This window comes from Lissotriton helveticus, chromosome 2_1 (genome assembly GCF_964261635.1).
Source record: "Lissotriton helveticus chromosome 2_1, aLisHel1.1, whole genome shotgun sequence".
NCBI lineage: Eukaryota > Metazoa > Chordata > Amphibia > Caudata > Salamandridae > Lissotriton > Lissotriton helveticus.
This window is the reverse complement of record NC_136059.1, coordinates 1,146,257,678-1,146,270,651: the sequence shown is the minus strand read 5'-3', so window position 1 is coordinate 1,146,270,651 and position 12,974 is coordinate 1,146,257,678. Positions and strand designations below refer to the sequence as shown.

Below are 12,974 nucleotides of genomic sequence, written 5' to 3'. Positions count from 1 at the left end.
TTGTATCAGGAGCTCTGCAGTTCTATGTCTATTTATCTCCCCAGCATACAGCCAAATGTAAGTGCAAATATGGTGTTTGCAGGGGGGGGGGCAGAATCTGCCAGTGTCTGTAATTTTGACATCAACACTGGAGACGGTGACAAAACATTCAGAACTGAAGTAATCAAATGGTATTGCTTCAAAAGCGAATTCCCATCCCATTGCTTTAACACCTTCCATGCTCATGCCATGACGCTCACACGTGGGAATAATTCCCCTGCTGTGCTGAGCATTCCACGGAAATGTGAGTGGTCATGACATGCTTAGCTCGTCATTAGCACAGCGCCACCGTGCAGCGTGACGAGCCAAGCTCGTCACAAGCACCTAGGCCCCCGTCCCCCCAGCGCCGCGGGGGAATTAGCCCTGTGGCAAAATGGTTAAACAGGACACCTTTAAAATAATTAACTACAAAAGGAAAACACAACTTCAGAGGAGTTCGCACACAAGTTATATAGCATGTTTCTGCAATCTACATTTTTCAAATACAGCATTTTAAGAAACATTATTATGTGCTTTGTTGTACATTATTAACAGTCTGTGAGGCCGGGCATCTCCAGCTGAGATAGCATTGAAGTAGTTATTTTTCCATTTGACTTTTTAGTGCCACAAATGTCATATGAGATACACTCATACACTTGCAAATCTAGCATCACTTCTTATGTTTATAATCTATGTGATGCACTGATCAGGGTCCTGTGGGGAAGTTGGTGTTTGCCAAAAGGCAACATCAAGCAACCTACCTCCTTCAGCAACATCACTCCCTCACAAGACATTTGCAACTAGCTCTCTGAATTCTTCTGTAAAATAAATCACCTCCATACACAGCAAATTCGACCCTCAACTGGACCTCATCACCTTTGCAACTCAACTTCCCTATGATTCTGTAAGGCGCTCTGACACCCTAACGGGTCAAGTTTGCGCTCTATAAAACACACACATAAAAAACTTCCCATCACTGCAGATGAATGAACCCTGACCTCATGGCCAGCTTTCACCATCATCAAAATTGCTGTTGCCATGAAGACCCTCTGAACCTTGCCCCCACCATGCCTTTACCTAAGGACTTTTAACCAATTAGCATAGCACTAACATCCAATTTCAATGCCTCCATCGACTAAGCTTTATTCCCAAACACTTGGAATCATGCCACCATCATGCCCCTGCTCAAGAAGCCATCCACTGATCCAGCCACAGTTTCCAACTACAAACTCATATCCTTCCTACAGTACCCTGCAAAGGTCTTAGATACACTAATCAACCTATGCCTCACTGACTACCTCTGCACCTTGCTGTCTGGATCAGTCCCAACCACAGTACAGGAACAGCACTGATGGCCTCCACTGATGCCATCTGAATGATCTTTGACAAAGGAGTCATGGCAGACCTCATTCTTCTGGAAAACTCTGCAGCATTTGACACAATTTCACAGCTCATCCTCATCATTCACCATCCACAACTCACAACCGATCCTCATCAGACCTGCACGGGATTGGCATCCAAGGACCTGCTCTCCACTGGATTTTCTCTTTCTTAACGGATAAAACAGAAGCTGTCAGTCTGGCACCTATCTCCACAGAGGCCTGCAAACTCATCTGTGGAGTTCCTCAAGTTTCATCGCTCAGCCCCACCCTATTCAATGCATACATGATCCCTCTGGCCAACATCATCTGTGCACACAACATCAACATGCTCTCCTGCACAGAAACATGCAACTCATACTCTCCCCCTTCGATAAGACAGCCCCCCATACAAGAAACAAGTTCACACACTCCGAACGGAGTCGTTAAGTGGATGATAGCCAACTGTCTCAAGCTCAACACAGACAAGACAAAAGTAATGATTTTTGGCAAGAACACATCACCATGGGACTCACAACAGGTGGCCCGACGAACTTGGACCCAAACCCATAACCCACGCCAGGAACTAGGTATATTCATTGGAAACAAAGTGGACATGACCACCCAAGTCAATACTGCCACTGCATCCTGCCTCCACACCCTGAAAATGCTGAGGAAGGTATTCAAATGGCTCCCAAGCAACTCCAGAAAAACGTTTACCAATGCCGTAGTCACCAGCAAGTTGGACTATGGGAACACTCTATGCAGGGATCACCATGGAACTCACTAGAAGACTACAAATCATCCAGAACTCGGTATTCAGACTCATCCTCAACCTCACACACAGAACTCATATCACACCACAACAGCTTCACTGGCTCCCAATCCACAAATGCACTCAATTGAAACTCCTCACACACACATTCAAGGTACTACACAACCCAGGCTCCACCTACCTTAATAGTTGCATCTCCACCAACCGCCCAGCCACCTACACTTAGCAGGACTTCAGTTGGCACACATCCAACACATACACGGAACCAGATTAGCAGGACGGGTGTTCTCTTATATTGTTCCCAAAGTGTGGAATCGCCCTCTCCTCATTTCTTGAATTCAGCAAGGCTAGGCTCACACACCTGCTCAGCGCCAGTGTCCCCTTGCCGGTGATAGTATGCTTTACAAAACACATAACATACCAAAAGGAGGTTGCTTTTGTCAAATGTGAACAGTAATGATGTCAATAACTGAAGCAAGGTTGGAAACTAAGGTTACAAATTTTCACTGATACAAACTATGGGACATATTTATCAAGGTTTTCTGCCATCCTTGCACCACAGAAGGAGATACAAGTGTGACGCAACACTTAAGTGAGATGTATCAAGTCACACAAGACCACCTTGCGTGGCCCTGCACGGCTTGACAAATCTAGGGTAATGCCAGGCAGCGAAATTCGACACACTCTGCCCCAAGGAGGCGTTCCATGGGTGGAGCATGGGTGTTTACATACATCCACCCATGGATTTTGGCGCGTTCTCAGATTTGAACAACACAAAAGAACACAGGGGGTCTGAGGGCCAGCTAATCTGGCTGGGCTGTCATTGAAGACTTTCAAGTCTAAGGGTACCCAGGTCACCGCAGGACAGCCTCTAGGCAGGGAACAACTACCAATTTGGCAAAAAAAACACGAAACAGTGCACAGACACCAAATCTATTCAGAAACTGGTTGACAAAATACAAACCATCCGGAAGTGGATTACCATCAAAAGAAGACTTACTGATCAGTCATATCATCTGGCTATCCAAAGTGTAAATAGGCTCGTCCCTTGATCATAGAGACTAGATGCCACACAGTTAGTTGATGGTCTTGGATTTGGTCCACAGTTGTCTACGAACCGCCCTTTGATAGCTAAACTTTGATGGTTGTGAAATTAGTGAAAAAGACTCAGTGCAACATAAACAAATGTGGTGAATTTAAAATAGGATGATGTGTCCTCAATACACAAACTTTTATTCCTCAGCCGAACACATCCCCTAATTAAAAAACAGAACAGTGCAAAGGAGACAGTATCAACAAATATTGTCCAAAAATGGGCGCTCTCAGATTTACCATTAGTGGTAGACCTGGGAATGCACCAAAATGCAATGCTTCCCCAGATGAGGCGAAACAAGGAGAAATATCTCTATTTCTTCTCCTATTTCCTCTTTCTATGTGTGCTACATTTTGCAGCACACATAGAAAGAGGAAAATTCCTCTCAGGATTGTTTTGGTGCAGGAAGGAGTACCATCCTACACAAAAACAATCCTACCTATATTGCAGGCACCCTTGCAACACAACGCAACGTTGCCTGCGTTGGCGCTAGGCAGCCAAAAGTGCAGCAGTGCTGGGGAAAGTTAGGAATGCGTAGTCTAATGTTAAATACAGCATATTCCTGCACTTTTGCTTTCATGCAGCACAGCAAGGTGGCTTGCTGCATTGGGCTACATGAAAGATCGATAAATCTGCCCCTCCATTTTCAGTTGCAATGTGAACTTAGCATTTCTAGACATAACTTGAATCATGGATGGACATGAAGAGAACTGATGATTCCACTTAACATGCCTTGTATAGGAAATGTTCCTCTCTGTAATGATCGAGGAAATTGCATTTATACCTGAAACTGTGATTAGTGCCTCTGTGATTAAGAAAAAGCTTTTTCCTGGGTCTGGATAGCCTGCAGTTTAGTGAACGTTGAAATGCTGATGTGCACGCATCTCATCCTATGTATAAGCACCAACTATCATTTTCCCTTAATGTTTTCAGTAGATTTCAACATTCAACTTGATTCATAGACATATGTGGGTTTTGCCAAATAAACTCTCCTATTCAGAAATCTGCTTAGTAAAAGCCCATGCCACCTGTCAGTTTACCTGGGCAATAAAACAGGCTTTGTGTCCGTTTTCTGGCATAGTTCTCTGGTGATGTTTTTCTCCTTATTAGACTTGTCATCCTAAGGGTGCTCTTCTGTTTTTTGCTGATTCCTTTTGTTGGCTTTAGACCTCTGAGCACTTTACCAATGCTGACCAGTGCTAACGTGCATGTGCATCTCCCCTGAACATGGTAAAATTGATATTTATACAATTGGCGTATTTAGTTTAGTTGTAAGTCCTATGTAAAGTGGTATACCCTATACCCAGACCCTGTAAACTAAATGCTCCTAGTGGGCCTGCGGCACACAAAGGTATCCTTTCAAACCTGTCTTAGACCTGCCATTGCAGGGCCTTTGTGTGCAGTTTACTACCACTTCGGCTTGGCAAACTACTTGCCAAGCCTCAAACTCCCCTTTAATTACACATAAGTGACCCCTAAGGTAGGCCACATGGCAGGGGGGCTGTGTAAGTAAAAGGCAGGACATATACTGATAGGTTGTGCATGTCCTAGTAGTGACAAACACATACATTTTTCACTATTATAAGGATTACTCCTCTCATAGGTTATCATTGCAAATTCCTTGATATGCTTTTAAGCTGTAATTCCTGATTAGAGAGGATTAGCTGGATCATGTTTTAAATGGTAATGATAAATCCTCTGTGCGAGGCATGTGAGCTGTAGATCACATGCGTGCATAGCTTACCGTCTAGTGTTGGGTCCTGATGTTTGCACTTTTCTTCAAAGTAGTCTTTTCAGTCACGAGGTAGGGGACTCCTCCTTTTGGTGATAGTGCACATGGGTATCGACTCCATCTTTGGATCGTTTTTTTCCGCCATTGGGTATGGATGTGTATTGCTGCACTCCTGTACCATTTCTAGGACCCCTTCGATGCGCAATCCACTACCCTCAATGGTATTGTTATTGATCCCAGTTTGCCCATTCTTTGCGTATCGTCTCAAAATTTCCACGCGCCGACTTGCGCGAAGTGTGCAACCTCTGTCTGTCCCCACAACATCTATGCGGTGTCTTGAGGTACAGGCAGATTGGGCAGGGATCTACCCACAGAACGATTGTGTTCTTAGGGAGCCCGTCCTGGCGGACACCAGTTCGAGTTTGTGAATTACATAAACTCGTGAATGTTTTCCCGCATTATGGGGACTAGCCTCCACTGATTAATTAGAAGATTTGGAGGAGTACGGATCTGAAGACCTACTCTAATCTGAAGGCCCTGCGACCGAATTACGGAAGGGCAGACAGTGGCACTGATCGCGACAGTCCTGACGAAGACCGAGGTGACCTGCTTAGGCACAGTTCAAGCGGTCGAAACATGTTGACTTCAGCAGTGGTAGGAGGGAAGTCTTGAGGAACCTCATTTTCTCAACAAGACATTTCCTATCCTCTACTTATTATTTTTAATCCTGGTAGGGGTACCTAACTATGTCTAATAAAGTAATTCTTTCTATTGGCACCCTTAATCAGTTTTAATCACATCCCTATACTGCACTTTTTTGTCGCACTATCAGTTCAGCCACAAGGTGTTCACTGCACGTTTTGCATCTTATGTGTGTTACTCGTTGTACGTATTGATATATTTGGTTGTACGTCTTGTAGTTTGGAATTTATTATTTTAACCCCTCCCTAATGCTCCGCCCTGGATGTGGCTACACCAGGGCGTTTGTAGCAGGCCCTATGATGAAGCATGTCACATACCTTGGTATGTGAGTGAGGGCAGTTTTTCCAAATTGAGAAATTTTCCTTGGTTGTGTCTTTTGTGTACTCTACACACCCCTTATGTGTGAACATTTGATTGTATCTGGGGGCCTGGGGTAGTGGAGTTTAAACTATAATGGCTCTCTCCCCTCATTGGTATTGATGTACCCACAACACGACAAGAAAGACTGTGCCGCATGCTGATCATTTCGATCGAAGAACACGCTTTGTGACCGTCTGGCTCGATGTCATGAGATGCAACATCAAAGCGGCTCTGCGCCGGATATCCTTGGTGAAGATTCAGACAAAGAGCATCACGCTCAGGGAGCCGAGGAAGAAGAACAACATATCTCCTTGTCCGAAGTCGGAGCAGGTTACTCCGGGTCAGCGTACCGTGAGTAAAGATACCCTCTTGTCCCCTCAACAAACAAAGAAAAAGGCTCCGATCCCTCCTCTGCCTTTGGGCCAAGGTTGTCACCGACAAAACGTTTCAGGCACACTGCCCTAGAGCCCGGCACTGAAACTCAAAGATAAGCCCTCTGGCTTGTGATCGAGCCGGCCCCATATTGATGCCCAACCAACACCCTCGGTACCGAAACCCAAACCCAAACATCTCTTGGTGACAATTCTACCATTACCGAAGAATCCACCTTCGGCACCAAAAAGTTCGGACCCGAAACCTTTGACCTCAAAACCGGCGAATAAGGACAAAGACACTCCGTCTAAAGAGCCTCGGCGCGATGCCCCGCCTTATGATCCGAAACAGAAAAAGCTGGTGAAAAACCCAGATACAGCACAAATCCATGTCACCCTTCCAAAAAGACAGAAATTAGACCAGCCAGAGGATTACCACATTCCTCGCAAAAGGAAAAGTATGGGTACTAACCCTTCTCCACCGTACATGCCACCAACTTCCCCCACTGACCCCAACCTACTCATCACACTCACAAATTCACCACCACTATCACCTGACCCACAGGATGAAGGGAATGGGGGTGAGGATAAGGATAGGCCGCTGACCAAGCCGCAGTCAATGCAGGTAATAGCAGTGATTGTTATAAAAACACATTTATTTATTTCGAATAGTCACCAACCTATAGGGGTAGCGTAAGCACTGAAGTATAACACTCACCCATTTTTATAGATTTGGCCCCCTGTGCGTGTTGATGACCACCTTTGAATGAAAACTGAGCGAGTTTTTCCCATAAGCAGGTATGCCATTTGTGGAACATGAAGCGGTTTCACATTTGTTTTCTACTACCACTTCTGAATATGAGAATCTTTTTGTCCCTCTACATTTGTACAATGCCTAATTTCTGCCAGACTTGAAGCCCTGAGGACAGTTGCTTTGTTACATGTTTTGCTTAGATCTGCTTCGCACACTGCCATAGGCATTTATATAATTAGTGCTTCTGCCTTGAAAGGATGACCTAGTTTGGCTTTGTTGTTAGAAATTATTAACTGGGTGACCTTTGAGACCTTTTCCATCCTGGCTTTACTGTCATCTGATACTTTCGGTTTTTTGTGAATACCTTCGTTGGATTCATGAACCCACCATCTCTTATGGGATTTTGAGTACCGCCTTATACATCGGTCGGTATTGGATTAGATCCCCATTTGCTGTTTTTTGACGATGGTCTCTTCCTCTTCACAGAGTACCTCTTACCTACCAATACCAGTCTCAGTCTTCATGACTCTATGATTGTCGATTTATTACACCTCCGATGCATTCCTCCTCCCCCTTTCCAACTTAGCAGTAGTTCCTCTCGATGAGCTTTTATTAAAATTGTCTGGGATCTCATATGACCCGTGAATTAATTGTTTTAATATTCAACTTTTATGCAGATTTATTGCCCCACCCTCCACCACCCCCGTCCTGATGAAGACCCTCTAGCAAGGTTTATCCACGCCTGCATTCCAACTGGGTCGAAACGTCGACACTTCCTTCTATGTTCAGCCTCTATTATCATTTATTAGTATTGTTTTCCATTGAGGCATGATGTTTTCAAATAGAAGATGATTTAACTCTTTATACAACAAATTGGTTATATTGTGGTTTTGCAGACCTTCCTTGAAGATCTTATTCTTTCACCATCCCATCACTACCCTTCCCTTTTCACTCTCATAGGGGCATTTTGTAAAGTGATTTATTGTATATCTAATGAATGAATAATTGTTATATGAAACACATTGTGATTAAAAAACAATGCTGTTATAATCATTTGTGCATCCATTTCTATTCCCTTGTTTATTGATTGTCTTTATTTGTTCTCTATAAACTGGGACCACTTTGTTTGTACTGGTAATAGCAGTGAGGCCGTGTAAGGGGGGATTTCGGGGGATAATGCTGAGGGAAATGTAACTATTTATTTAATTTTCCATCAGCCTCGACCCTTGATATCCCCCCTTACCGGTTTTACCTGCAAGGTCTGCGGCTGCACTGACCCCTTGGAGGTTGATCACACTGACCCAAACACGGATATTGACCTTGATCTATATCCGTCCAGACTCTGACCACCTGATGAAAACATTGGTTATATTGAGCAACTTAACAGGGCGGCTCAATATCACGGGGTGGAGCTCCATAAGGAGGCGTTAGAAGAGAACTTTCTATTTAAGACCCTAAGATCCACTCAGAGAGCCACTCATACACAGCCAATGCTTAAAGGGATGTTAAAGCACGCAGATGAAATATTGAAAGATTCTGAGAGGGCAAGAATAATTACACCTAGGGTGGAGAAAAAGTATAAACCTGCACCTGTTGACCCCACTTACATCAAAGGTCAGTTGCCCTTAGACTCTCTTGTTGTTTCCAACGCTCACAAGAGAGCTAATTCACAGACCACTGACGAGGATCCTCCTCCTGACAAGGAGTCCAAGCTGATTGATGCCTCGGGCAAAAGAGAAGCTTCCCAAGTGGCCAATCATTGGCACATTGCTAATACTCAAGCTTTGTTGGCCCAATATGATAGGGCTTATTACGATGAGCTGGAAAAACTCATGCAATTTCTCCCTGATGAGCATAAGTCTAGGGCTAATGATCTTATCCAAGAAGGCAAACTCATTACCTATACTTCCATCAGATGTGCCCTAGACGCAGCAGACACAGTAGCTCATGCAGTAAACACTAGTGTACTACTACGTAGGCATGCTTGGTTGAGAATCTCAGGATTCAAGCCTGAGGTGCAAACCTCCATTTTCAATCAACCGTTTGATATGGAATATCTCTTTGGCCCAGCAGTTAATGCTTCACTGGAGAAAATTAAAAAAGACATGGAGGTCACAAAGTCCATGGGGGCTTTGCAGTCATCTACACATATAGGTTCCTTTCGTCGCTCCTTTTACAGGAGTGGCTCCAAAAATGTATCCACCAAAGAACTCCCTCCTCCTCTTATAAGGGTAACAACCAATCGCCCTCATCAAGAGGCTATTTTAGAGGGGGGTTTCGAGGAAACAACGGTAAAGGAAGCGGCAGAGGCAACTCCACACAAACTTTCCTACCTGTCTGGAATTCAATCACCTCAGACAAGTGGGTACTAAATATTATCCAATATGGTTACTGCCTATAGCTTACAGATATTCCCCAAATATTCCTCCAAGATCACATACAATGTCACAAGAACATGTCACCCTCCTAGGGCAGGAGGTTCTCTCTCTTGGTAAAACAAGCAAAATAGAGCCAGTCCCCTTACAGGGGACCAGGGTATACTCCCTGTGCTTCTTAATTACCAAAAAAAGACGGTTCTCTCACGCCCACACTAGACTTCAGAGAACTAAATCTACATATTCAGTCTGACCACTTTCACATGATCACACTCCAGCAAGTGCTCCCACTACTTCACCAAGGAGACTTTCTATCAACTCTGGACTAAAAGGATGCCTATTTCCATATTCCCATACAGCCTGCTCACCGCAAATACCTCAGGTTTGTGGTAGAGGGCCAGCATTATCAATTCAAGGTCCTCCCATTCAGAGTAGCTATTGCACCCAGGGTTTTGGCAAAGAGCTTGGCAGTAGTTGCAGCTCATCTACAAAGACAGCACATGCACGTCTTCCCATACCCAGACGACTGGCTCATAAAACCCAGCTTGCAGCAAAGCTGCCTAAGTCACTCTAAAAAAACTGTGCAACTACACCACGACCTTGGGTTCACTGTAAACCTGACCAAGTCTCACAACAACCACCCAACATACAGGTGTATCTAGGAGCCACAGTAAACACTCAAAAAGCTCTAGCGTGTCCCAACCCAGTCAGAACCCATAACATGAAGACTTTAATGTCTCAGTTTCGGCCCCAACACTCATTACCAGCTCCAGTGTTCATGCAGTTAGTAGGAATTATGGCGTCTTGCATCCTAATCGTACCTTACTTAAGACTTCAAATGCGTCCTTTTCAACAAGGCTTAGCACGTCAGTTGAACAAGGCTCAGGGTCGGTTGTGAGATCTAGTGTTCTTAGACAGCAGCACCCATCGCTCCTGCAGTGGTGGAATATACAAAACCTTTTAAAAGGGCGGCCCTTCATCGACCCTGTTCCACTGATAGTGCTAACAGCAGCCGCATCGCTCACTGGCTGGGGAGCTCATCTCAAAAACCATACCATTCAGGGCATGTGGACTCTGCAACAAAAGAAGCTCCACATAAACCATCTAGAGCTACTAGCAATTTTTCTAGCACTCAAGCGTTTCAACTTCATCTAGTAGGCAAAGCGGTCCTAATTCATACAGACAACATGACAGCAGTGTACTACATACAAAAGCAGGGAGGGACACACTCTCTTCAGCTGTCACAACTAGCTCAGACCTTCTGGAGGTGGGCTATTAGTCACAAAATGTATCTCTTTACAGAACAGCTTCCAGGAGTAAACAACCAGATAGCAGATCTGCTGAGTCATCAACGACAACAGATCCACGAATGGGACCTCCACCTTCAGGTTCTCCTCCCATTCTTTCAAACGTGGGGCTTCCCAAAGATAGATCTGTTTGCCACACACCTAAACGCAAAATGCCCAAGCTTTGCATCCAGGTATCCACACCCATTGTCCAAAGGCAATGCACTATGGATGAATTGGTCATGGATATTTGCCTACGCTTGTCCACCTCTCCCACTCATTCCATTAGTAGTTCGGAAGCTCAGACAGCAGTCCCTGACACTAATCCTAGTTGCTCCCACATGGGCCCGTCAACCCTGGTTCACAACCCTGTTGGAGTTATCAGTAGTTCCTCACCAAAAACAACATCTTACTCCCAATCTCCTCACTCAGAGACATGGAGAGATAAGGCATCCAGATCCCAGTCATCTCAACCTTGCGATCTGGCACCTGAAATCGTAGAGTATGGCTACCTCAATCTTCCGCCAGACTGCATGAATGTCATCAAAGAGGCTAGGTGCCCTACCACAAGAGCATGCTATGCAGCAAAGTGGAAGAGGTTTGTGATATACTGTAATAACAATCAAATCATCCCGCTTGATGTTTCAACACAAAACATCATTTGCTATCAAAAAAATCTACAGCGTACCAATTTAGCATACACATCCATATGCTTACATCTTGCTGCAATAGCTGCATATCTACTGAACAGACAACATCTGTCTCTTTTTAGAGTGCATTTTTGGAGGAACTTAAAAGAATCATTCCCCCAAGACTTCCACCTGCTCCAGTGTGGAATCTCATCATTGTCCTTACCAGACTAATAGGTCCATCTTTTGAGCCATTGCATAGATCTGAACTGCAATTTCTCATTTGGAAGGTAGCTTTCCTCATAGCTATCACATCACTGAGGACAGTGGGTGAGCTTCATGCACTAACCATAGAAGAACCCTTTTTACAAATACACCAATATAAAGTGGTTCTTCGGACCAATCCAAAGTTCCTACCTAAAGTCATTTCTGCCTTTCATATCAACCAATCTGTTGAGTTGTCTGTGTTCTTCCCTCAACCAGATTCTGTGGCAGAACGTGCTCTACATACCTTAGATGTGAAAAGAGCATTACTCTACTACATTGAATGGACAAAACCTTTCCGTAATACCAAGCAACTATTTGTTGCTTTTGCTCCACCACATAAAGGCAATCCTATATGAAAATCAGGTATTGCACGATGGATAGTCAAGTGCATTCAAACATGCTGTATTAAAGCAAAACACACATTACCAATCCCCCCTAGAGCACACTCCACTCGCAAACTAGGGGCCTCTATGGCCTTTTTAGGAAATATACCCATAGATGACATTTGCAAAGTTGCAACATGGCCTCACCACACACATTTACAAAACACTATTGTGTAGATGTCTTAGCTAGAGAGCAAGCTAGGGTGGGCCAAGTAGTTTTGTGTACACTATTTCAGACAGGTGTAACAGCTACAGGTTAGCCACCGCTTTTAGAGATAACTGCTATATAGTCTATGCACAGCATATGATCTACAGCTCACATGCCTCAAACGGAAAATGCTACTTACCCCAGTACGCATCTGTTCTCGGCATGTAGAGCTGTAGATTCACATGCGCCCACCCGCCTCCCGGGGTACCTACTGTTGCAGTACTATCTTACTTAGATACAATATACTTGTACATCTCTCTTTACTACTCTTACTAACTCCATCATCACCCTCTGGCAAAACAATCTAAAGATGAAGTCGATGCTTATGCGCACTATCACCAAAAGGAGGAGTCACCTACCTCGTGACTGGAAAGACTTCTTCGAAGAAAAACAAAGTGCAAACATCCGGACCCAACACTAGATGGCGAGCTATGCACAGCATGTGAATCTACAGCTCTACATGCTGGGAACAGCTGCATTCTGTGGTAAGTAGCATGTCCCTTATTGGTAAAGTTGGATTGTTTTAGGAATGCCACTTTTAGAAAGTGGACATTTCTCTGCTCTTACTGCTCTGTGGGCCTGCAGTTTTTCACCAATACACTTCTTGGGCATGTGACAGCTACTTGCTGTGTATTTCCTGCAGACAGTCACAAACACAGGAAG

The 12,974-nt window shown here is 44.4% G+C and overlaps 1 protein-coding gene across 3 annotated transcripts in view; it reads left to right on the top strand.

Moving 5' to 3' along the window:
• Positions 1-12,974, top strand: part of RIGI (RNA sensor RIG-I) — a 568,474-nt gene that overhangs the window by 439,673 nt on the left and 115,827 nt on the right. The gene's annotated exons all lie outside the window — the stretch shown is intronic.